Source organism: Tupaia chinensis, unplaced genomic scaffold, assembly GCF_000334495.1.
Source record: "Tupaia chinensis unplaced genomic scaffold, TupChi_1.0 Scaffold142716_1, whole genome shotgun sequence".
Lineage (NCBI taxonomy): Eukaryota > Metazoa > Chordata > Mammalia > Scandentia > Tupaiidae > Tupaia > Tupaia belangeri.
The window spans coordinates 1,967,177-1,992,152 of NW_006202562.1; the positions used below are offsets into that span (position 1 = coordinate 1,967,177).

The window sequence follows — 24,976 nt, forward strand, 5'->3', positions numbered from 1 at the left end:
TAGAGAAAATTGGAAACGTTGGTTCTGGAAAACCAGCAGTTAGATTTTGAAATCAAGCTATTATTTGCCACAACTTGAAAAGAATTAAATCAATTCTTCTGCATTTCCTTCACATTCAAATTGACCTGGGGAACAGCAGCGTACTGTACTGGAAAACACGATGCCAACAGAAATGCAACACGACTTGGGGGGCACAGAACAGGCTGCTCGATTCTGTAGAGTGGGCAGAATTTTGAGGGTGATTTGACCAGGAGTGAGGAAAATAACTATGGACAAAATAGCAAGTTAGATCGGAAACCGTGAGCTTGCACTGACACCACGGATCACGGTAGCCTTATGGGAGCGGTAAAGTGGGTCACCTGACATGATCCGTGAGACTTAGACTGTGCTGTAATGTGCTTTAAACAATCATCCTTTTCTCCTACTGAGCTTGAGGCTTTGTAATAGTCATGAATTAGTGTTGCAAGCATTTAAAATCCTTTTCTAACCTCATGTACTCAGAGCTTAACCGAGTATTCAGTTTCCATCAGTGAAAAATAAGCCAGTGTAAATACTACTGTTGACTGCTACGTCACATAAATGCCAGGATTCTGGGGCCCAGGGAGCCATAGGAACACACCAGCTTTCACCCTGTGTGTACTCTGAACACTGAGGCAACTTCGTTAGATTAACCCAGACTTGTTTCACTGGTAAGAGAAGCCTCTTGCAATGGGTTTCTTCTTCTGAAAATGGTGGTACTTGGGGAAACCCTTTTCCTTCCAGATCCAAGCTACACAAATGGAGCTCTGGATTAAATCCAAAAATGGAGGCTCAGGCTGAGCCTGTAATTTTCTACATGAACATGACATGGGGTTAGGATGTCTTCCTCCTGTTCTACAAATCTCCAAGTTAAATCCAAATTTAAGTTCGTACTAGCTGAAGTCCAAAAGTAGCCAACTGAAAGTTAAGCAGAGCATTGTCACCACCCCGGTGAAGCTATAGGTCTCACCACATGCACCGAACAAATCTACAGGGCTAGTTTCAGAACTCCTGTTTTAAAGAATTTATTGTAGGGAACCAGCAGTTAGCGTAATGGCTATGTCGCTGGATTCCCACGTAGTCGACCGCGGTTCGTGTCCCGGACCCGGTGGCTTAAAACTCATGCCGGGCGCGTGTGCGTGCGTGCCCAAGATCCCGAGAGGAGAATGGAGGAGAAGGGATTGCGGCGTGACCATCCCCACTGGGGGGTGATTTCTCGCTTTCTGTCTCTATGTCTCTCTCTGTCTGTCTGGTGAGCGCACGCGCCCTACAGTGAAAATCTCTCCAAAAAAAAAAAAGAATTTATTGTACACCAATTATGCCACACACGTTTTAAACACCAACATATAACTCCCTAATCAGATAAAGCAGACAAAAAAGTTTACCTTATTAAAAACAAGATACACTATCGTTTATAGTCTTCAGACACTGCACTTGGAACTTTTGTGATTTGACAAAGCATCCATGAAACAACCTACAGACTAGTTTAACAGACAAATAACACTTGTAAACAGACATGACTGTCTTAAATTGTTTATTAGGTATGAATCTCACAAACATGTCTTAGATTAGTGGTAACGGTGGAGCTGGAGAGCATTGTGCTGCCTCCAAGCTGCACGGCGAGAGCCACCATTGTATGGTGGAACTTGTGGCCCTTCCAAGGCCTGGGCTCTCGTGGCCTGCAGATGTCAGCCCATGCATCTCCCTGAGCTTGTGGACTGGTTTGGTAATCCACTGGGTGTCAGGGTTTCTTCTGACAGCCGTATGGAATGGATCAGTGAGGATGAGCTCAAAGAATTTGCACATGGAATCTTCACCCACTTGGTAAGAATTCAGGACTCTCAGAGCTCCATCGTGGCCTCCAACTCGCTCCTCTGCAACAGACAGGAGGCTTCCAGCAAATGTGAGCTGGTTAGCACCGTGATGGACAGGCTTGCCGTAGGCTGCACCCTTGGGGACTGGACATTTGCGGCCTCCACGACGCACGCGAATCCTGTAGGGGACATAACCTTGCTTCGCCTTGTAGCCTGGTCTGCACTGTTTATCCAGCGGGATGGGGCGGGGCGCCCGGTGCAGCGCAGAGAGCTGGCGGTACTGCCAACAGCGGACCAGCAGGAGGAAATGCATCACGTCGGACTGCTCCTTCCGCCACAGCTCCTGGATGTACTTGTGCGTACCCATCCTGGCTTACCTGATGGCTGCTGACAGTCAGAAAGGAAAGAGCCTTTCTCCCCTCCATTCCCTTTTGAAGTCTCCTCATATACCTTAAGTAGGAAAATTATATGATATATGAGAATTTTATCTCATTAAAGCTTGTTTTGTTCTGTTTTAAACATTCATTTCAAAGCTACATCTTACTCAAGACAAATGTTTACTTGGCAAATGTTACTCCCTCTTCTTGGTCCCATCCCAAATCATTTCCAGCTGTGTTTTCCAACCACGCCTCCATCTAGTTAAACAACACGGCTCCCCTACCGACCCACCCCAGCCAAGCCTTCCAAGGGGACTGGACCCTCCTCAGACCTTGAGCTAAAGACATGCAACTAAGCTGCACGGGGATCCCTGACCCACAGGAACTGAGACGTGCTTCATGTTTGAAGCAGCTAAGTTTCCCATTATTTGTTTCACAGCGGTATGTAACGAATTCCTCACTCAGGCAATCCTAATGCAGGCTACAGTTTGAGAACCACTGCTTTGATCTCAAGAGAACGCGATCATGAACGAATCAGTTCCTCTCTCTCCGGTAAGGCTTGAGTGAGCCTCTGATGTCTCTCGTCCCCGATGGGCCCTTACCTTTCCTAACTCCGTAGGGCTTCTCGTATTCAGCTGAGGGCTGTTGTTCCTCGCTCCCACTTCCTCTGTGTTTTCTAGCCCCATTACTATTCTATGCAGTTCACTGCACTTTGCCCACGGTATTCCTCCCTGCCCAACAATGTAAACCAACAGCTTCCAGTCTGCCACCATCAGCTGCTGTTGAAACCGGCCTTGTTCTTTTCTTTTTTCTTTTTCTTTTTTTTTTTTTTTTTGGGGGGGGGGGTTTTTTGTGTTTTGTTTTGTTTTTGGCTATAGGGCACCTGCGCTCACCAGAAAGACAGAGACAGAAAGTGAGAAATCACCCCCCGGGAGGATGGCCACACCACTATCCCTTCGCCTCCATTCTCCTCTCGGGATCTTGGGCATGCAGGCACACGTGCCCAGCGTGAGTTTAACCCACCAGGTCCGGGACTCAAACTGCGGTCAGCTACATGGTAGTCCAGTGACATAGCCATTACGCTAACTGCTGGTCCTGGCATCACTTCTTTCTGAGTGAGTTTAAACTTGTTTTCCAGGGCCATTTTGATAGCTTTAATTTTGTCAATTGTCTGTCTTTTGCCCATTTTTCTATTATGTGGCCTCTCCTCCAGGTTTTTTTTTCTTTTTTGGGGGGGGGGAGGTTTTTTGCTATAGGGCGCATGAGTTCGCCAGAAGGACAGAGAGAGACAGAGAGACAGAAAGCAAGAAATCACCCTCCAGAGGGGATGGCCATGCCGCAATCCCTTCTCCTCCATTCTCGTCTCGGGGTCTTGGGGACGCATGCACACGCGCCCGGCGTGAGTTTAAGCCACCAGGTCCGGGACTCGAACCATAGTCGACTACATGGGAGTCCAGTGACGTAGCCATTACACTAACTGCTGGTCCCCCGGCCTTGTTCTTTTCTCTCATCCCGAGATGGGACTATTCCCCCATCAGAACACCCACTAACTGACCCACCTAGGCGAACTGCCTTTGGCAGGTCTCAGCTCTGCAGTGTCCTCTTACTGTCCCGGACTTTATTGAGCATGTTCTCTTGGAGCTGAAGCAGACCTGCTACCTGTGGCATCTGCATGCCTGGGGCAGTCCCCATGGCTTAGATCATTTTAGGTCAACAACATTGACTGCAAGGGCCAAGTTCTTCACGCTTGGCTGTGAGTCAGAAGCACTGGGAGCTTTGAATCAATGCCGATTCCCAAGCCTTGCCTGGATCACAGAAGATGCACTCCACAGGGAGGTCTAGCAGAGGCAAGGCAGCCCCTCAACCATTCGTACTGTGACACCTCACAAGTGGTTCCATGGGTCCTGCCTGCCCCCAGCCCCCACCAAGGTGTCCTTCCAGCCTGTACTCTGAGGCCCTTCTCCTTGCCATCACTGCACTGCCTCAGCCCCAGTCACTGCTTCTAATTTAGCGATAGCTCAGGTCTCTCTCACCTCCCAGAGCCTCCCTCAAGAGAAATGGGATCAAGGGTGGTCGTATCTCACTACCCTGGCCTTCACAATCACATTGTGCTTCAGATCAGCCTCGCTGGTCCAGATCCTTAAATTTACAGGAAGTTTCTCTCTTCTTGCTGAATTAGTTTATCAATCCAGGATCTCCCAAGAAACAGCACCATTGGGTGCACATACAGACATGCACACACACACACATATATATATACATGTATATATCTATCTACGCCTACAGAAAATGAGCAAGCACACCAGTAGGGCATACCATGTGTGTGTATATATTTATATATACACATATATGTGTGTATGTCTATATATATATATATATATATATATGGTATGTACATTGTATAGAAGGCATATAGAAATGCACAGTGTAAGTACATCCCATGTTATGTACACGTGTAGATTATGAGCAGTCGTGCATCACTTTAACAACGGGGAGACGTTCAGAGAACCGTGTGGCAGTTCCATGACTGGACATGTATGCAGGGTTTTTAAATATTAGGTCGTCAGAAGAGTAGTGACACATTTTTGCATAGAAAAGCATGAAAAAACAAGTCACGACTTTCCAGGCGACCCAATAGTTCATGGAAAAGGCATATTACAAACAACTATACATGGAATTCTATTTTTTATGCCAAAATAAAACTCATACTTGAATTCTACTTTTCTAGGAACTTTAAAAAAGTGTATTGATTGATTACATAAGTGACAGAGAGACCCTGAGACAGTGAGGTGCAGCACCCTGACCAGATCTGGACACCACTATCCCCCCGCAGCTCCAGCCCGTCCAAGTCAAGGGCACAGCTGTGCCCGGTGTACTCAGGGCAGTCTCTGGGCACAAACCAGCAACCCTCCTACATGGGTCTGCCCGCTGGGCCTCCCACTGCACCACTGTGCCACCACAGACTTGTCTGAAGGCCCCTCATGTGTAAACGGAGTGAGAGATTATACTCATGCATCTATTAAGAGATATATTTTAGGGAATTAGTTTGGTGATTTGGGGCCTGGAAAATCTATAATTTGTCAGACAGGCAGGTTTTTTTGGTTGTTTTTTATTTAGATTTTTTTGCCATAGAGTGTGTGTGCTTGCTGGGGAGAGAGAGGGAGAGAGGAGGTGAGAGGAGAATGAAAACGCACCCTCCAGGGGAGTGGCCACATAGCAATCTCTTCTCCTCCATTCTCCTCTCAGAATGGCCGGCACTCTCACTCACATGCCTGGTATGTTTTCAAACCACTATGTCCGAAATTCGAACCATATAGTCAGCCATGTGGGATCCAGCGCCTCAACCAACACACCACCTGCTGGCCTAGGCAGGCATTTCTGTGTTACAGCCTAAGGCAAAACTCTTTCTTCCCCTGGAACCTTGCTCGGCTTTTGCCCTTAAGTTCTGCAGCCAATTGCATGAGTCCAGCCACGTCACTGAGGGCAATCACTCTTACTTACATCAGCCGACTGTGCGTGTGCCCGCACCTGCGCATGTGCCCATGCCTGCGGAATACCAGACTGTGCACGTGCTCGCGCCTGCAGAACACCCCAGACCATGCCTGCGCCTGCAGAATACCTGTCTGCCCTCGTGCTCATGCCCACAGAACACCCCAGACCATGCGTGTGCCCACAGAACACCCCAGACCATGCACGTGCCCACACCTGCAGAACACCCCAGACCATGTGTGTGCCCGCACCAACAGAATACCCCAGACTGTACATGTGCCTGCACCTGCAGAATACCCCACAGCAACGCCTAGACTAGTATCTGACTTAACTGGGCACCCTAGCCTTGCCAAGCTGACCCAAATAGTTTTACCATTACAGATAGTTCTCTTCTGTTTTTATTTTTCTCCTGTTCCTGTTTTGAAAGCTAAATTGAAGCATGTTTTCCAAAAACACTCCTGTTCCTGCTTAATTTTCCACAGAACTCTGGTTCTTAGGACAGAATGTTCCAAGCACAAGGCCTTCAGTCATCTTCCAGACCTCGCCTGAACAGTGACATCACTGAGAACAAATCCCTTGTGATGCGATCAGGCCGCGGTCAAAGGAGTTCAGGACCCGTGGTGACCCGCAAGCCTCCACTCACTTCTCTCTGGCCAGCAATGGCTCCCGAGGCCCCACCCTAGTCATGCCACAATCCCTTCTCCATTCTCCTCTCGGGATCTTGGGCACGCATGCACACACGCCCAGCATGAGTTTAAGCCACTAGGTCCAGGACTCGAACCACAGTCGGCTACATGGGAGTTCAGCGACAAAGCCATTACACTAATTGCTGGTCCCAGGAAGTCAACTGTTGAAAGGAGAGTGGGCAGGTGGGCTCATCGTTGCTCTTCTTTGTTCTGGATCCATTTTCTTGGGATGTGCAGTCTTCTCCAAAAAGTTTTTATTTATTCATTTATTTCTTTTGCTATAGGATGAGTGTGCTCACCAGAAAGACAGAGAGAGTCAGAGAGACAGAAAGTGAGAAATCACCCCCCAGGAAGGAATGGCCACACCATAATCCCTTCTCCTCCATTCTCCTCTTGGAATCTTGAGCATGCATGCACACACACCTGGCGTGAGTCTAAGCCACCAGGTCCAGGACTCGAACAGCCGTTACCTACATGGGAGTCCAGCAACATAGCCATTATGCCATCTACTGGTCCCCAGAAAGGGTATTTCTGAGCCAGCCACTTCTCAGGGAGGTTATTATCTCACTAGGAGCAGAAATGATTTGCTCTGTGAAGCCACAGAGTGCAGTAGATGTACAGACTTCGCTGTTTGGTTTGAAAAAATAAGTCTCTTGTCCTTGGTTATTGACAGCATTATGAAAAGCTCAGAGTTGCCCCATTCGCACTCCAGAGGTAGCAGGTAGGTCAACCATGGGGTCAGAGGGCAGAAGTGCACACCTGCAGGCTGCTCCTGGCTCACACAAGGCGGGCTGTACAGCAATCGGCCCCTTCTCTTGGCCAGTTCCCTGAGGCGTCTCCTGTGAAAAGAACCACTAGCACCAACTTCAAGCTCTTCCAGTGGCATTTCACTCCCCGTGCCCGGGCGGCTGCCTGGGGGCTGGCCTCCTCACATGACTGTGAAGACAGGAGACATTGCAACACATGTGCACGCACACACACACACACACAAGGAGAGAAACGAGCAGTCTCTGGGATTCAGCAGGTATTAATCACACCCAAAAGGAGCCAGTGGGAGTCAGGAAAGAAGAACCAGAGGCAGGGCAGCTCAGGTGTGGGGTGCACAGTCCTGGAATTGCAGGATTAAATGACAATTCCAGGAGGCTATTATTTTGGGGACTAAGCTTCTGCTCTAAGCCCAACACACCAGACAAAAATGGAGTCGCTCGTGCCAGCATGCCATCTCATCGACCTGAAACTTTATGGGTGCTGACAGAGCCTCAACAAACCAGTTCCCCTCGCAGGAAATGCCTGGGCCAGTGCTCTAAGGGAAGCGTGCACATTGTGGCTTTAGTGGGGTGTGCACCCGCGGCGTTGCAAGATGCCGCCTAGACCGCTGGGCATTGCTGTTCCACAAACGTCCTATTGCCTAAGTCCATCCTCCGTTACCTTCCAGACGGTCCACCCTTCACTTAAGATTAAGCAAAGTGACCCCAGAAGTCAGCCCATCACTCCTGTATCAAACTCCTTGTTACTCCCCCTCTCACTCACAGCTTTTGCCTTTAAAGTCACCCTGGGGCCAGCTGGTAACATGGTAGTTAAGGCAACTGGATCTCACATAGCTGAAGACATGGTTCAAGTCCTGGACCTGGTGGCTTGAAAAATGTATCAGGCACAAGTGCATGAATGTCCAAAATGCTGATAGGAGGAAAGGAGAAGGGGCTGTACTGGAACCATCCCCCACTAGGGAGTGCTTTCTTACTCTCCTTCTCTATCTCCTTGTCTCTCTCCAGCAAGGACATGCACCCTCTAGCAACTTCTTTTCATTAGGTTTTGGCTATAAGGTGCATGTGCTCATTAGAGAGAGAGAGAGAGGGAAAGAAAGAAAGAGAAAGAAAAAAAGAAAAAAAGAAAGAAAGAAAGAGAGAGAGAGAGAGAGAGAAAGAAAGAAAGAAAGAAAGGAAGGAAGGAAGGAAGGGAGGGAGGGAGAAAATCACCCCCAGGATAGATAGCCATGGCACAATTCCTTCTCCATTCTCCTCTTGGGATTTTGGGTGCACACGCACACCCACCCAGCATGATTTTCAAGCCGCCATATCTAGGACTTGCACTGTGGTCAGCCATGTAGGAATCTAGCGCCTTAATCACCACACCACCTGTTGGCCCCTTCTAGCAAAATTTTCAAAAGCAGTCATAATAAAATAAACTCATCCTGAACTCTCCAGCACCTTGGCGCACACTATTCAGGGCCACTTGGATATCGCGGTGCTTGGCGATTGTCCAAAGTCCTTGGCTCCCTTACGCTGCTTGTCTCCCTTCGTGCGCCTCTGTCTTCCTGCGTAGGGCAACATTAAATGTATCTGCCCTTCGAAAAAAAACTGCTAGTGAGAAACAGCCCATTGAGCCCCAGGGTAGCTACGACTCTCAGCGATCGAGTTTTGTTTTTTATCCACAGTTCTCTCTGGCTAGGACAACAAATCCGAGCAAGGACCAGCAGGCTGCACGGTTGAGCTCATGGGAACAGCCACACATTTTCCCCTCATGCCCTGGACTTCCTTTTCCTAATCTTTTCCTTACTATTCTTGGTGTTTTAAAAATATTTGGGCAGATCATTTCTGAGCCTATGGAATTAGCACCGAGCTCTAAGGAGAGCCCTCATTTCTTCCTTTCAAGAACTTCTTTCCCTTCCCCACCCCCTGATTCTTTCTTCCCCTTCCTGTCCCAGATGTCCTCAGGCCTCAGCCCATAGTTACTGGGACAGAGCGCATGTGTGTGCACATGCATGAGAAAGAGCAACAGAGTGAGTGGCCGGCCCCTGACGGGGTCTTGTCACACCACGGTCCTTTGCCCACAGCCCTCTCCCCGTCCGCGGGAATGCACCCGCTCGGTGTGTGCAGGCTACTCAGGAGCTGAGTGCCCAGTGGGCAGCCATGTGGTCCCAGCCGGGCAGGTCAGCGTGTTACCACCCCCGACTCCAACGTGGCCCTTAGGTGGGGTAAAAATTCAGCGAGCAGATAAATCCTAACCCCTCATCTTGAGCCCAGATCCTATCCTCCGTCTCTGGTTGGATGCTGACAGATGAGAATAAGAGATAGATTAATATCCAGCTCCATGCAGGAAGTTGGGCGACCCCAGGAGTTCACAGAAGTATTCTAAGCCAGGGGCTCCACACCAAGGCACATGCCATCATCAGCCGTCCCACCATGTCCTGGCCACCCGGCGGTGTTGCAGGGCAGGACAGGGTCTGTCTGCACAGGGCGCCTGTGCACTTGCGCTGCAGCTGCTGCCACTAGGAGACTGAATTTCTACTTTAACTTAAATTTTAAAACTTCAGTAATCTAAATTTTGTTAAATAGAGAGGCAAAATACGAGACACAGAAATGGATTGTTGTCTGTTGATGCTAACATGCATCGTATCCTCAACTGGACTAGTGTGAGGTGTATTCGTGTTGGGTAAATTCACTTTATAAGCTAAGTGATATATTGTGATTAAATGTATAAAACGAATAAAAATAAAAATAAGTCAATGTGTTTTGTTAAACACAGCTCTGTTTTGGTAGATCTGCATTTCAGCTCTATTTGAATTGAGATAAACTTAGTACCAAAAAAAGAGATATCTTAATCATTTTTAAAGTGATTCTGTATCAAAACAATATTTTGGATATATCAGGTTAATTAAGACATATTATTAAAATTGTTTTCACCTATTTCTTTCCATGATTATTCTGTAGCTCCTAGAAAGTCTGAAACTGCATACACGGCTCCCATTGTATTTCTTTTGGACATTGTTTGTCAATGTGGTAATGAATTTCAAAACACTGGAGAGCGTGTGTGTTTACACAGATGAACTTGTACAGGCCGAGGACGCTGTGAGTGCTCGGGGCGTCTTCATGCTCTGAACCCCAGGGTGATTCACTGGCATGAGAAGTCCCTAATTAGCAAAGATGAGTCATGTCTGCCATTACCGAAGCTGCACCAGAACGTCCAGCCAGCACGGGAGCTGCTGATGGTGTACGTGTGTGTGCCTGTGTGTGAGAGAGAGACAGAGAGAAGGAGAGAGGCAAGGAGAGAGAGCAGGAGAGAGAGAGATGATCCAAAGTTTGGTGGGAGGACAGTGAACAAGCGTGGCAAGCCAGCATCCCTGCCAGCTTGGGGCAGGCCCGCGGCAACGGCGATGCTAGTCCTGAGACCAGCACTTCACAGAGCTTCCTGTTTGCAGCCAAACCCCATCAGGCCAGTTGGATGCCCAGAGTGTCTGCTTTCTGGAGTGACCCTGCCAAGTGACCACATGACATGACCACATGTGTCATGAAGGAGAGCTACGAGCACAGCACAGGGCTGCCTGGCGATGCCTGCTCATGAATGTACGCAGCACAGGAATGTTTGGAGACTCTAACCTGAGCCTCTTTTTCCATCACTTGGTGGTGAGTTCGAAAGTTAGGAAGAGATGGGTCAGCAGATTGCATGGTGGTTAGGGCACTAGACTCCCATGTGGTCGATCACAGTTCAAGTCCTGGACCTGGAGGCTGGCTTTCTCACTTTCCCTCCCTCTCTCTGTCTCTCTCTGCTGACAACAGCAAGTTAAAAATACTTTTTTTTTCTTTTTCTTTTTCTTTTTTCTTTTTTTTTTTTTTTTTTTTTTGAGGTTTTTTCTTTTGTGTGGCGGCTTCTAAGTCACCGGGTCTGGGATGCAAACCGCGGTTGACTATGTGGGAATCCAGTGACATAGCCGTTACGCTAACTGCTGGTTCCCAAGTTAAAAATACTAATAAATTAAATAAAGCAATTCTTAAAAAAAAAAAGAAGAACATTAAGAAGAGATAATATAATATCCTCTGCCAGAAAATACTGACCAAAAGAACCTGACTTTTGTGGAATAGCCATACTAATATGGCTTAGATGATTTCTTTTCATTGCCTTGTACGGCCATGACACCTAAGCATGTCAGTCAGTACTGTACGTCGTTTATTTCTCTTTCTCTCTCTCTGGGTCTTGCCCTCTCTCTTTTCTTCTCTTCTGGTTTATATTTTTTCTTTCTTTCTTTCTTCCTTCCTTTCTTTCTTTCTCTCTTTCTTTCTTTCACAGAAATCACATTCTTCCCTAGTTCCCCATTTCTGTTCATGAAACCACCCTTTCACATGCCACTCAAATTCAGAATTATTTAAATACTGTTTAAATAATCTAATAATATGTATTATTTCCCTTCTCTTTTTATTCTTGCTTTAAAAGAATATCCAAGTTTGAGTCAATAACCAAAAACCTCTCAGCAAAAAAAGGTCAGGCCAGATGGCTTTCCTGATGAGTTCTGCCACACGACATCATTATTCCTCAAACTCTCCCAGAATATTGGCAAGGACAGAACATTCCCACACCCTTACACAAGGTCAACCTCACCCTCAGAGTAAGCCAGAGACACTACAAGAAAACACTACTGATTGGGCCACACGATGACACGCTGGTGAAAGCAGCTGTATTCCAGGACCAGCAGTTGGCATAATGGCTATGTCACTGGACTCCCATGTGGTCGAGTCCCAGACCCGGTGCCTTAAACTCACGCCAGAAGCGTGTGCGTGCATGCCCAAGATCCTGAGAGGAGAATGGAGGAAAAGGGATTGCTGCATGGCCATCCTTCCTGGGAGGTGATTTCTCGCTTTTTGTCTCTCTGCCTCTCTCTGTCCTTCTGGAGAACTCATGTGCCCTATAGCAAAAAACCTTTCCAAAAAAGCAAGCAAGAAAGAAAGCAGCTGCATCCCATATGGCCGATTACATGGTTCAAATCTCAGACTTAGTGACTAGAGAAACACACTGGGCACTTGTGCGTGCATGCCCAAGATCCTGAGAGGAGAATGGAGTCAAAAGGATTATGGTGTAGCCATGCCCCTAGGGGATGATTTCTCACTTTCTCTCTCTCTGCCAGCATCTCTCTTCAGCAAGTGCATACACCCTATAGCAAATTAAAAAAATAATAAACAAGGGTTAGTAGGTGGCATGGTGGTTAACTGCACCGGACTCCCATGTGGTTGACCATGGTTCGAGTCCTAAACCTGGTGGCCTGCTTTCTCACTTTCTCTCTCTTGCTCTTGCTCTGTTCCTCTCTGGTCAAATTAAAATAAATAAATAAACAAATAAAGTTAAAATAAAATAATCATTAAAAAAATAAACAAAAATACTGACCAATAACCCTGTAAATATTTATTAAAAACAAGAAAAAAGAAAGCTTCAAAATACTGAAACAATTCAGAGACACATCACCTTGAGGACATCATGACCAAATAGGATTAATTCCGACAAAACAAAGATGGTTTAACACAACAATAATCAGTAAGCCCATTACACCACATACACAGAAGAAAGAAAAAAGCCTACATGATTATCTCATTTGATGCTGAAAAAGGTATTTGACAAAATTCAATACTTAACAAACTAGGAATAGAAGGAACATAGCACAATGTCTATGTGCCAACACGGTACAATGTGAAAGCCCGCACCCAACCTCATACTCAATGGCGAAGGACTATAGCCTTTTCCTCCAAGGTCAGAAATAAGACAAAGCAGCCCACACTTACATTTCTGTATAACAGAGTGTTGGAAGTTCTAGCCAAAGCAATCAGACAAGAAAAAGAAACAAAATAAAGAAGTAAAAGTATTCCTGTTCACGGGGGTATGATTGAATATGTAGAAGCCCCTAGAGACTACACACGCTTACAAGGATTATTAGAAGTAATACATTAATTTAGCAAAGTCGTAGGCTACAAAATCGATGCATAAAAATTAGTTGTGCTTTTATACACTATCAATTGAACAATTCAAAAGGAAAGTTATGAAAATAAATTTATTGACAATAGCAACAAAAGGGCAAAATACTAGACATAAACTTAGCCAAGGTGGTGAAAGACTTATACACTGAAAACTACAAATCAGCGCTGAAAAAAATTAAAAACCTAAATAAATAAGCTATTCTGGGTTCCTGGATTGGCAGGCTTAGTATCAGGATACCCAGCCTACCCACCATGAGCTACAGAGTCAGTGCAATTTCTATAACAATCGTAATGGTTTTTTTTTCCTAAAGAAATAGAAAAGTTCATCTTCAGATTCATATGAAACCTCAGGAAATTAATAATAGCCAAAAAAATAACCTTTAAAAATAAAAAACAGGGACCAACAGATAGTATAGTGGTTACATCACTGGAGTCCCACATGGCTGACCATGATTCAAGTCCTGGAGCTGGTGGCTTAAAATTCATGCCAGGCACATGTGCATGCATATCTCAGATCCTGGGAGGAGAATGGTGGAGACAGGATGGCAGTGTGGCCAACGACCCCCCGAGGGGGGGATGATTCTGCACTTTCCCTCTCACTGTCTCTGTCTCTGTCTCTCTCTCTCTCTGGCAAGCACACATGCCATAAGTTAAATAAATAAATAAATAAATAAATAAATAAATAAATAAAAATTTAAAACCATTTTGGAGGTCTCACACTTCCCTCAACACCTATTGCAGGCTGGCCATAGTGGTGCATGCTGCCAAGACGCTGTGCTCTGCAGACTGGGGCCATGTGGTAAGGCTGGGTTCAATGCTCAGTCCAGCCTAAAGCCCAGGTACAGTGGCCTATGCCCATAGTCCTAGCAACTCAGGAAGCAGATGAGGAGAATCAAAAGCACAAGATTGACCTGAGCAACATAGTAAGACTCTCTCTTTAAAAACAAAACAAGCAAAAAACCCACAATGAAGTAAAAGAGCCAGGCAGTGCATGCAGTCCCAGCTGGGAGACCAAAGCAGGAAGGTTATTGATAGCAAGACTTCGCCCTCAACTAAGCAGCAAAACCAAAGATCTCCTATGACACAGTAATCAGGACAGGGCAGTTCCAGCATGAAGACAATGGAACGGGACAGAGCCCAAAAATGGACCCTCACATATGGTCAAAAGATTTTCGAAGAACCAGCAGTTAGCATAATGGCTATGCTGCTGAACTCCCATGTACTCGACTGTGGTTTGAGTCCCGGACCTGGTAGCTTAAACTCACACCAGGCGCATGTGCGTGTGTGCCCAAGATCCCGAGAGGAGGATGGAGGAGAAGGGATTGTGGCATGGCCATCCCTCCTGTGTGATGATTTCTCCCTTTCTGTCTCTCTGTCTCTCTCTGTCTTTCTGGTGAGCGTACACGCCCTATAGCAAAAACCTCTCCAAAAAACAAAACAAAAAAATTTTCAACAAAGGTACCAAGATCATTCATTGAGAAAAGGAGAGTCTTTTCTTTTTTCTTTTTTTTTTTGGAGAGGTTTTTGCTATAGGGCGTGTACGCTCACCAGAAAGACAGAGAGAGACAGAGAGACAGAAAGGGAGAAATCATCCCACAGGAGGGATGGCCATGCCACAATCCCTTCTCCTCCATCCTCCTCTCGGGATCTTGGGCACGCACACACACGCACCCGGCGTGAGTTTTAAGCCACCGTGTCCAGGAAGTGAACCAAGGTCAACTACGTGGGAGTCCAGTGACGTAGTCATTATGCCAACTGCTGGTCTCCCCATTTTTGATATATTTTAAGATTATTTTTGTATATGATGTGAGGTAAGGGTCCATTTGTCAACTTCATTTTCTTTTATGTGAATACCCATTTTCCTTAGTACTGCTTGTTGAAAAGACTCTCCTTGGGAACCAGCAGTTAGCGTAATGGCTATGTCGTTGGACTCCCACGTAGTTGACCGTGGTTCGTATCCTGGGCCCGGTGGCTTGAAACTCACGCCGGGCGCGTGTGCGTGCGTGCCCAAGATCCCGAGAGGAGAATGGAGGAGAAGGGATTGTGGCGTGACCATCCCCCCAGGGGAGTGATTTCTCGCTTTCTGTCTCTATGTCTCTCTCTGTCTGTCTGGCAAGTGCACGCGTCCTATAGCAAAAACCTCTTTATATATATAAAATGGAAATGTAAGACAAAAACGACAAACTATAAGGGGAAAACTGGAAAAATCTTTATAACGTTGGATTTGGCAATGACCTTTTAGATATGCCACCGAAAGCACAAGCAACAATAAAAAATGGATAAATCAGTCCTACATCAACACATTTCATGCAGCCTAGTGCTATCAGCAGAGTGAAGAGTCAACCCACAGAAACAAAAAGAGAAGAGATTCACAAATCATGTATGTAATAAGCAGTTAGTATGAAGAATATATGAAGAACTCCTACAACTCAACAACAACAAAAACAGAACCAGCAACCTGACTAACAGTGGACAACAGAGGTGAGTAGATCTGTCTCTAAAGAAGACAGACAAACAGCTAATCCAGACATGGAAGAGTGCTTGGCATTAACCATGAGGGAGCTAAAACTCAGAACCACACTGAGGGCCAGCTCTGAGGCCCAATGGTTAGGAGAACCAGATTCCACATTGCTGAAGGTGCAGCTTGAATCGCAGCCCCAGGGGCCTGAAAAACACACTTGGTGCACGTGTGCATGTGCCCCAAATCCCAATGGGATAGGGAAATGGAGGAGGGGCATGACCGTGCCCCACGGAGGGATGTGTTCTCCCTCTCCTGTGTCTCTGTTTTTCTCTCTCTGGTGAACCCATATGTATGTGTCTCTCTCTGGTGAATTTTTAAAAACATACACACTGGGAAAAAAAAAAAAAGAAAAACATACACACTGGGACCAGCAGTTAGTGTAATGGCTATGTTGCTGGACTCCCACGTAGTCAACCGTGGTTCGAGTCCCAGACCCGGAGGCTTAAACTCATGCTGGGCACGTGTGTGTGCATGCCCAAGATCCTGGGAGAAGAATGGAGGTGAAGGGATTATGGCGTGACCATCCCCCCTGGGGGGTGATTTCTCAATTTCTGTCTCTCTGTCTCTCTCTGTCTTTCTGGCAAGTGCACATGCCCTGTAGCAATATATATATATATATACACATACATACTACACACACACACTACACACACACACACACACACACATATATATATAAAGTAAAATTTTCATTATTTGTATTTTACCACTTAAAAAAAAAGAAAAAGAAATCTTCACATTCAGCCAAATTTCTTTTTCTCTCCCAGCATTCCTTGTCTCCGTCACATCCTTTCAGGAGTCACAGATACTGAAGTCTCAGCTTATGCCAGAAAAGATTTCCTAGTGGGCAAAGTCACTACCCATCACTAAGGCTGGAAGGGTCCTCTGACGGGACCCAGTAGGGTTTGGGTCTCAGATTCTCCGGCCCAACGGACCATGCTTTCTTCCCACAAGGTCTTGCTGGGCCAGGACCCAAAGCGGTCCCACCGAGGGGCAGGGCTGGTGCGGGTCTCGCCGGGGACAGCCTTGTTAGTTCTCAGAAGCAGCCGCAGGCCCAGCTGCAGTGCCTGTGCTGGACACTTACTGATGGGCAGGTCGAGGCCACTTAGGAAGCCGGGGTCTGATTCCTTGTGCACCCTCAAAGGCTGTGCATGGTGATTCACACCTGGAATCCCAGCGATTCAGGAGGCTGAGGTAGGAGGGGTGCACGATGGCGAGACCCTATTTGTAGGCATGTATGTACGCATTTACTTATTTTCTGCCACAAGGCATGCGTGTTAGCTCCGAGAGAGAAGAAGCACCCTTTAGTGGGGTGTGGGCAACTCGCCATCCTTTTTCCTCTATTTCTCCAACCTACCAGGCGTTGAGGCTTGCCTGCACACACCTGGCATGTTTTTAAGCTGCCAGGTCTGGAATTCAAACCAGGGTCAGACAGGTGGAATCTGGCTCCCAATGCACTGAGCTTAAGTGCTACACTCTGGGGCCAACCCAACAAGACTCTTTTAGAAAGCAAGACAAAGCAAAACAAACAAACAAACAAAACAGACAAACAAAACCACACACACATGCGAATGAGCGCACGCGCACACACACACACACACAAAGCAACCAGCACCGGGAGAGGCAGGCACAGCAGGATGCTCCCGACAGGCTGGTCTATGCAGTAAGTGGCTGAGGGCGTGCTAGGAGACAGGAGCAATTCCTGGGGAGCCCTTAAGATCTGCCTTTCCAAGGTACTTGCCCTGTGCTAGGGATGCCTCTGGGAGTCAAAGGATCACAGGCCCCGGAGCTCAGAGGGCGCCTAGAGACCATCAGCCCGGTGGCTCCCAAAAGCCAGCATGCAAGTGGCACCCTGTCTGTTATGTCAGATCTATCTGAGAGTTGTGAAAAATCCAGGTTCCCAGGCCCCACGGCCAGAGTTCTGAGTCTATCAAGTAAGGCTTTGGAATTGGTATATATTTTTTAACTCCCCCAAGCGGATTCAATAGGCAGCCAGATTTTGGAATTGCTGTCAGTGACAAGAAAAAGTGAGTAAATCCATTGAAAAGTAACTTGGAATTGGGGTGTCTGGGTTTGAGTCATGTGTGTTCAGTGGCACAAAAAGGTCTGGACCAAATAGTTCTCAATGGCTCCTTCTAGGACCCGAGCAGAAATTGAGGCTGGTCACACCTCCTGGACACTAGACCCCTCTAAGGCCACGATGAAGTGAGGAAGGCTCTGGGCCGGAGCTGCCTGAACTGGGGCTGCATTCAGGGCACTGTTGCTTCTTCCAAAGAGGCTTTGGTTGTTTGTGTTTCTGTTTGGAATTTCTTTTTCTTTTCTTTTCTTTTTTTTTTTTTTTTTTTTTTTGAGTCAGGATGAGTAATCATGACTGTAAATCCAGTTTTTCCAAAGCAATCATGTGATCTCATGAGACGGGGGAGTACGTGAGCTCGGTAGAAACATACAGGAAACAAGAAATGGAGAGTTATTTGTTGACAATAACATGTTTGTTGATGTGCTTGATCGAGACGATATACAGTGTACTCTGGATGGAAAAATCTCATTTTGTATGCTGTAATAATGTACAGTGAATGAACGTAAACAATACATTTAAATTTAAAATAATTAATTAATTTTAAAAAATATTCTAACCAGAAAAGGAAGCACAGAGATGCGAGCTGGAGAGCCTGCAGGCAGATCCTGCAGCCTAAGACTTTGGCTGGGAAGAATCCGGCCTGAGGCCAGGCAGCGGGGTGGTGGTAACACGACCAGAACTATATGGGAAGGTACTGGGTTTGCAGCCCGGCCCGCCCTGAGCACACGGCAAGCTCACCTGTCTCTGGCTCAGGCTGGGTGGGGGTGGGTCACAGCAGGAAGGTTCTGTTGGCGGGTGCCTCTCTCTCTCATAAGCAGTAAGTAAACAAGAAAAAGAAGACTTCAGTCTGAAAGTCTTGAGACACAAGTTGCAGTGGATGGTGAATTCCTCATGGTTATCTTGGTCCATTTGACCCCAAAAGTCTAAAGACAAGAGCCACAAAGTAGTCCCCATGTGGCTTTTTCCAGTTTTTCTTTCCCTGCACCTGCTCCTCCCCTGCGTGCCCAGGTAGAGCACCCCTTGAGGAGGAGAACCTCTCTCACTGCACCCCATCCTCCTGCCCTGGTCCCCAACTCCCACCCTCCTGTTGGACCTGAGAGCGTCTCTTTGAGTTCCAGAGGGTGCACGAAGCTAAGAACCCTTACTTTATTCTCACCCAAGCAATGTCTGCACACGAAGAAAGTACAGATGAGCTTAAGACGAAGAGCAAAGTCTCCACCCGCCCCCAGCCTCGGCCCCAGCCCTCAGGGCAGGTTTCAGGTCCGATTCTTCTGCTGTCTTCCCTAATAACCGTGCAGATCACAGGCCTCCCCTACAGTAACTATTTGCCAAGTTTAGACAACATCTGTCTGACCTCTGCTATTAATAGTGCTTAATCCCGACTCCAACATTTGACACGTATATTTTCATTCTTCTATAGGTTACCATTTAACTTGAATTACTACATATGGACAGTGAAAAAGTACATCCCAAATCTGATTCCAGAGCCTGAATTCACATCGATCGTGGACAGGCTTAAGAAAGCAGTGAACTCAGGCACAGCTGACGTGCTTGGCAAAGTAAAGAAGGAGGGAAATAGGCCAAAGCAGTGTTTTGTCCCCCAAAAGGCAGTGGGATGACTGCCATGGGCTGACTGCTCGACGTCTCTAGAGGTGCCAGTATCAGACACTGGAGATTGATCTCTAAATAACGATGGAGGAAGTGGGAATTTCGCTGAGTCAGTGGAAACCGCTGAAGACATTCAAAAAGGACCCTGAAAGGAGCCACCTCGGGGATAAAGCAGCCGTTGTCCGTGTCTGAGTAACCACTAAGGAAAGCGAAAGAGACATGTTTGTCAAGTTGGCCAAGGCTAAAGGGAGCAGTTTGAAAGGAGTCTCAGTAAACGCTGCCCCGAACCTTCGCAGTGAAAAGTGCTGAGAACACTGCGCCCAGTGTGTGTGCAGGGATCCCAGGCTGGACGGCCATCAACGCTCCTGCCGACAGGACCCTGGCGACAAAGAGCCATTGTGAATGAATGGCGGGGCTGGAGTGGAAGGTGCTGAGGGTCTCAGCTGATGATCACATCTGTCTCTTAGGTCTCATTTTCCCATAAAGTAAAAATCACTCCCGGTAGAGAGAAAGCAGAATGTAGGGGCTACCTCGACTTTAGAATGAGGGTGAGGGTGCTGGGGAGCTGTTGGCCAACAGTTCGATGGAGCTGTGTGAGGTCACTCAGCACGGCTACACATGACCTTCGCTTAAAGTTGACACTAAGCCATTTCCGAAGGCAGGGGCAGGGGGCTTAGGAGTGCTGAGCTGGGCCAGGCTTCACTTCTACGAGGTCAGAACATGGAGACCAAGCTTCTCAACACTTAGAGATCGAAGCTCAGGAAAGCGAGTTTGATTGGTTGTCAGAGACTTTCAAAGAGAGAACCACCATATTTAATCCTTGAGAATGAGTTTTCCTGAGCTCTGATCTCAGCCAGCATCGAACCAGAAGTCCAAACTCAAAGCCAAACAGCCCGATATGATCTAGTTTCTTGCCTGTGTCTATGCTGCTCTGGGAGACCTGGTAAATGGTGATGGAGCCATGGGGTCCTCTGCTCCTCTCCCTCCTGGACGCCCCCTCCCCCTGGCTCAGAACTGGTGTCCCTCTAGCTCCTGTGCCACTGCCTGATGGTGAGGATTGCTGTAACCAAACGTGACTCAGGAGGGACGCTCCCTGATAATCAATGATAACAGGGACAAGGGCCATTTCGACAGTGACTGGCTCGCTGGGACATTCTATCAATCCTTAAATACCTCATCTCATTCATTCTTATAAAAACCCCTTGAGGAAGATACCAAATCATTTTAATTATATGCTTGTAAAAACGGACCTTCAGACAGAGTAAACACGTATTTCAGGTAACGCAACTAACAAGAGGTACAAAGCAAATCTGAAATCAGGTGTATCCAACTCCAAAGTCACCCACCCAGCTTTTTTTCACCCTTGTTTTTTATAAACTATCACCAAAGAACTCTAGCCTCTATACATGGATCCAATGATGGCATGGTTTCTGTCTTTCTTTCTTTCTTTTCAATAAAGTACACTCACTCACTGAAAAGAGACAGAGAGAGACAGAGACAGAGGGGAAAATGAAAAATCACCCTCCAGAGAGGATGGCCACACCACAATCCCTTATCATCCATTCTCCTTTCAGAAATTTTGGGCACACCACAGATGCACTCGGCATGTTTTTTGAGCCACCAGATCCAGGACTCGAACTGCATAGTGGACCATATGGAGTCCAGAAGCCTTAACCTGCAACCTTAGCAGCACTACCTGCTGGCCCCATGGTACAGTTTCTTTGCATTCTACCAAAATCTCCCACCCACCCCGTTCCCAATTCTGCACTCCCTGATTTCTCAGTAATGGTACCCCAGTTCCTCCTCTTATTCTTCAGTGTAAGTATGTGAGTGTAGCAAAAGGGTAATTCCAAGTTTACAGGAAGGCAAGCTCCTTAAAGGGTGAAACTAAAGAAGTTCAGAAAAGAACAAAAATGGGATGGAACTTGCACAACCAGGTGCTTGAGAGAGTAAAAGTAGTATCAGTAATAATAACCAATACATGAAACACTTCGTAAAAGCTGAGATCTAAATGTAGACCACACACCCAGGGCAGGACCTTGGTACAGAGCACAGAGGCCCAACAATGGAAGGCTGAGACCAGGACTCAGGGGCTGATGCCAGGCAGCAGACTCATTTTGCAGAAAGGACCCAGGAAGTGTACCCCAGGGCTATGTAGCAGCATTCTTCTCCTTTTCCTGGCCAAGGTGAAGTGATGACCTTCTTATCTCAGGCCTACTCCTCCTTCACCCAGCCAATACAATAGAAGACTCAAAAGCAACTAAGACGTGTTTGGGAAACTGATAGATGACAAAAATGATATTGGAATCAGAGGGCACAAAACAAACTGCTCCATAAACAGTCCTGGAAAAGCCAGCTGTGCACATAGAGAGTGGGGTGGCAATCCCTGCCTCACACCTCACACACTCAGACGCCAGTTGGATCACACACCTAAATGTGAAAAGTAGAAGAAAAGCACATGGTTAAAAGAAAGTATAAGATAACCAGGAAAAAAATGTTTGAATAAAGCATAACAAACCCTGATAAACGGTCTTCAATATTTAGAAAATTCATCAAAGCAAAAAATCATTAGTGCAGTGATCCCTAATAAAAATGAAGAAAAGACTATCCAATATTTCGTCAATTTTCTTTTCTGAGAAACTCTCACACACATGTACATGGAACCCAAAATGAGAGTGCCCATGAAGCTCCTATTTTATATTTTATTTTATTTTATTTTATTTTATTTCACTTTACTTTTTTGTAGAGAGATTTTGCTATAGGGTATGTATACTCACCAGAGAGGCAGAGAGAAACAGAGAGACAGAAAGTGAAAACTCACCAAAATATCCCCAGAGGGAATGGCCACATCACAATCTCTTCTCCTCCATTTTCTTCTTGGGATTTTTGGCATGCACACAAGCACTTGGCATGAGTTTTAAGCCACTGGGTCCAGGATTTGAATCACAGTCAACTACATGGGAGTCCAGCAACATAACCATTATGCCATTTGCTGGTCCCTGCAACTCCCATTTGAAGAGTTAAAGAGTAAAGTCAACTCAATACAGAACCAATGCAATAGGCAATGATTCAACTTACTATAGTCTGCTAGGATCATGTTCTAATGAGTAAAGGAAAACCAATAATGAAGGAATTAGATCTACAAGTGCCAACACAAGTGAATCTCACAAATGTGATTGAACAAAAAAAAAACTAAGTTGTAGGGGCCAACTCATGGCCTGGAGGTTAAGGCTGCTAGATCCTACATAGCCAACCACACATTTTAGGTTCTGGACCCTGTGATTTGAAGAACATGCCAGGCACATGTGCATGCATGCCTAAAGATTCCAAAAGAAGAAAGAAATGGAGAAGGAATTGTAGAGTGACCCATGGAGGATGCTTTCTTGCTTTCTCTCTCTGTCTCTCTGCCTCTGTCTCTCAGGTGAGTATAGTTGCCCTCTGGCAATTAAAAAAAAATAAAGCTATACAAAATGGAGCATGTTGATTATTTACACAAACTGTTAAAAGCATACAGTGTATGTCACTTTGGTTTGCCATCTACATGGGGGGCTTCGCGAGGCAGTGCCTGCAGAGAGGCCAGCACAGAGCCTGGTGAACAGGAGGCTCCCGTGAGAGTTGGGTATCACCAGAGTCAGGAGAGACAGAAACCCCTCGCTGTCCATGCCACTGCCATGTGGAGACTCCCTCGTACAAAAACCCATCTTGTACTTCATAAAGTAGTCGGTAATATATTTGTACTATTCTACTTATCTAAACTATTTTTAACATTTAAAAAGAAAATTTAAAGTACCCCAGAAAAGAAAGCAATAGGCAATGCTAGGAGAGAATTCAGAGCTAGGAGTGTGGCAGGCTTAGCACACGTTGGCCTGAAGAGCCAAGAAACCTGTCAGGCTTTTTTAGGGTCTTGCTATAGGGCACCTGCACTCACCAGAGAGAGACAGAGAGAAGTAATGTGAGAAAGCTTCTCGGGGCGATGGCCACACCACAGTCCATTCTCCTCCATTCTTCTTTCAGGATTTGGGGCACACACATACACACACCCGGCGTGATTTTTCAGCCACTGGGTCTCTCGCTCTCAGACAGATGGGGGTCCAGTGCCTTAATACCATGCCACCTGCTGACCCTGAGTCTTTTGAAAGACATTTTAGTAGTAAAGACACAAGCAAAAACAGATACAATTATACTAGGAACATATATATTATGGAAAGCAGTTTAGAAGCGTTCTCTCTTCTCGTTTCGCTCCTCAAATCTCCTTTGCCCATATGTAGCTCTAGGTGATACAAAAACTTTTGTTTTTTGTAAAAAATGACAGAAATGGAAGAGCCAGCTCTAGACACTTGCAAAGGAAAGTGCAGTCTCCAAGAGCCATGGTGGGGGCCAATCTTACATCAGCTTCTGGGACCCGGCTGCCCTGGGCCCGGTGCGGGAGCAAAGCACCTCCCTGACTTCAGATTTGCACACGTTGCACGTGACCTCCAACTTAAGCCTCATGTGTTTTGGATGTTAAATATAAAAGGACATTACAAAAGAAAAGTTACAAGCAAAAAGGAATTTCACTGGTCCTGCCAAGCTGGTGTCAAGTAAGAGTCAGGCCCTGGAATGTGTGGCCAGACACCCAGCAGTACGACCAGGTGGAAATGACCACGTGTCCAGCAGCCCTGAGAGGGCGTGGGTCTTTTATACTAGTGGCAGGGTCCCAGGACATATGAGCTGTTCTGGAAGGTTCACACTGGACAAGATGGCAGAGGGTCTTTTGGAGACAGGGAAGGGGCAGGATTGGGTGAAGTCCATCTGCAGAAGCGTCTGAAGCACCCCATTGGCCACAATGATTGTCCTGTGGCCAGCCTAAGAGGGACTGTGCACTGGGGAGGTTCTCGAGATTGAGTGTCTGACAGCAGCCACTTAGTTGACCGATAAGGTGCCAGCCACCCCCTCCCTCTCAGTTCTCCAGCCTTTATTTAAGTTTGTACAGCAACCTCTTTTCTAGATCAACTTGATCTTTACATTGGAAATGTCTCTATCTAAATATTTCTTCCTGTCACTTGTAGATTCATTTGTTGTCCCTCTTTCTTAGTTTAAGTGTGGTAGAAGTGTATAGGGGATTTGACTGTTAAACCACGAAACGTGAAGTCGCTTGAAGACGGAACTACAGCGTCGCTGGAAGGGCCAGGGAGGAGACCCAGGAAAGGGTGCGGTGCTGCTGCCACATCGTGGCTACGGAATGGTGCCTCTGCAGACGGCTTCCCACGCTCTGGAGCTGCCTCCTGGGCCCAGCTGTGACAGTCGCTCTGCTCTGGACCTTGCCTCCTATTTTTATCTTTGGACCTTGTGGCCTCTGGACACTGTCTTGTGTCCCAGTATGGGAGGTCCCCTAAGGAAGCGCCAAGCAGGAGGTTCAGGGCTGTCAGGAAGTGGTTTGGAAGCCACGCTGGCAACCTCGGAATTTGGCAGGCCTAGGGCTGGGCTGGGCTGGGCTGGGTGCGGGTGAGCAATGGGCGAGGTCGTGCCGGAGGGATCATGAGGACACGCTCTAATGAATACAGGAAAAGGTGACAGTGAAGGAGCTGGATTAAGCGCCAGCACAGATGAGGTGAGCCGAGCTGGGCAGTGAGGACAGGAGGCTGGACACGGAGGGCGGAAAAGAGCTGC

At 46.8% G+C, this 24,976-nt stretch overlaps 1 pseudogene; it reads right to left on the reverse strand.

The window, feature by feature from the left end:
• Window positions 1-1,581: 1,581 nt before the first annotated feature.
• Window positions 1,582-2,199, reverse strand: LOC102482061 (60S ribosomal protein L15 pseudogene; annotated as a pseudogene).
• Between the last annotated feature and the right edge of the window lie 22,777 nt (window positions 2,200-24,976).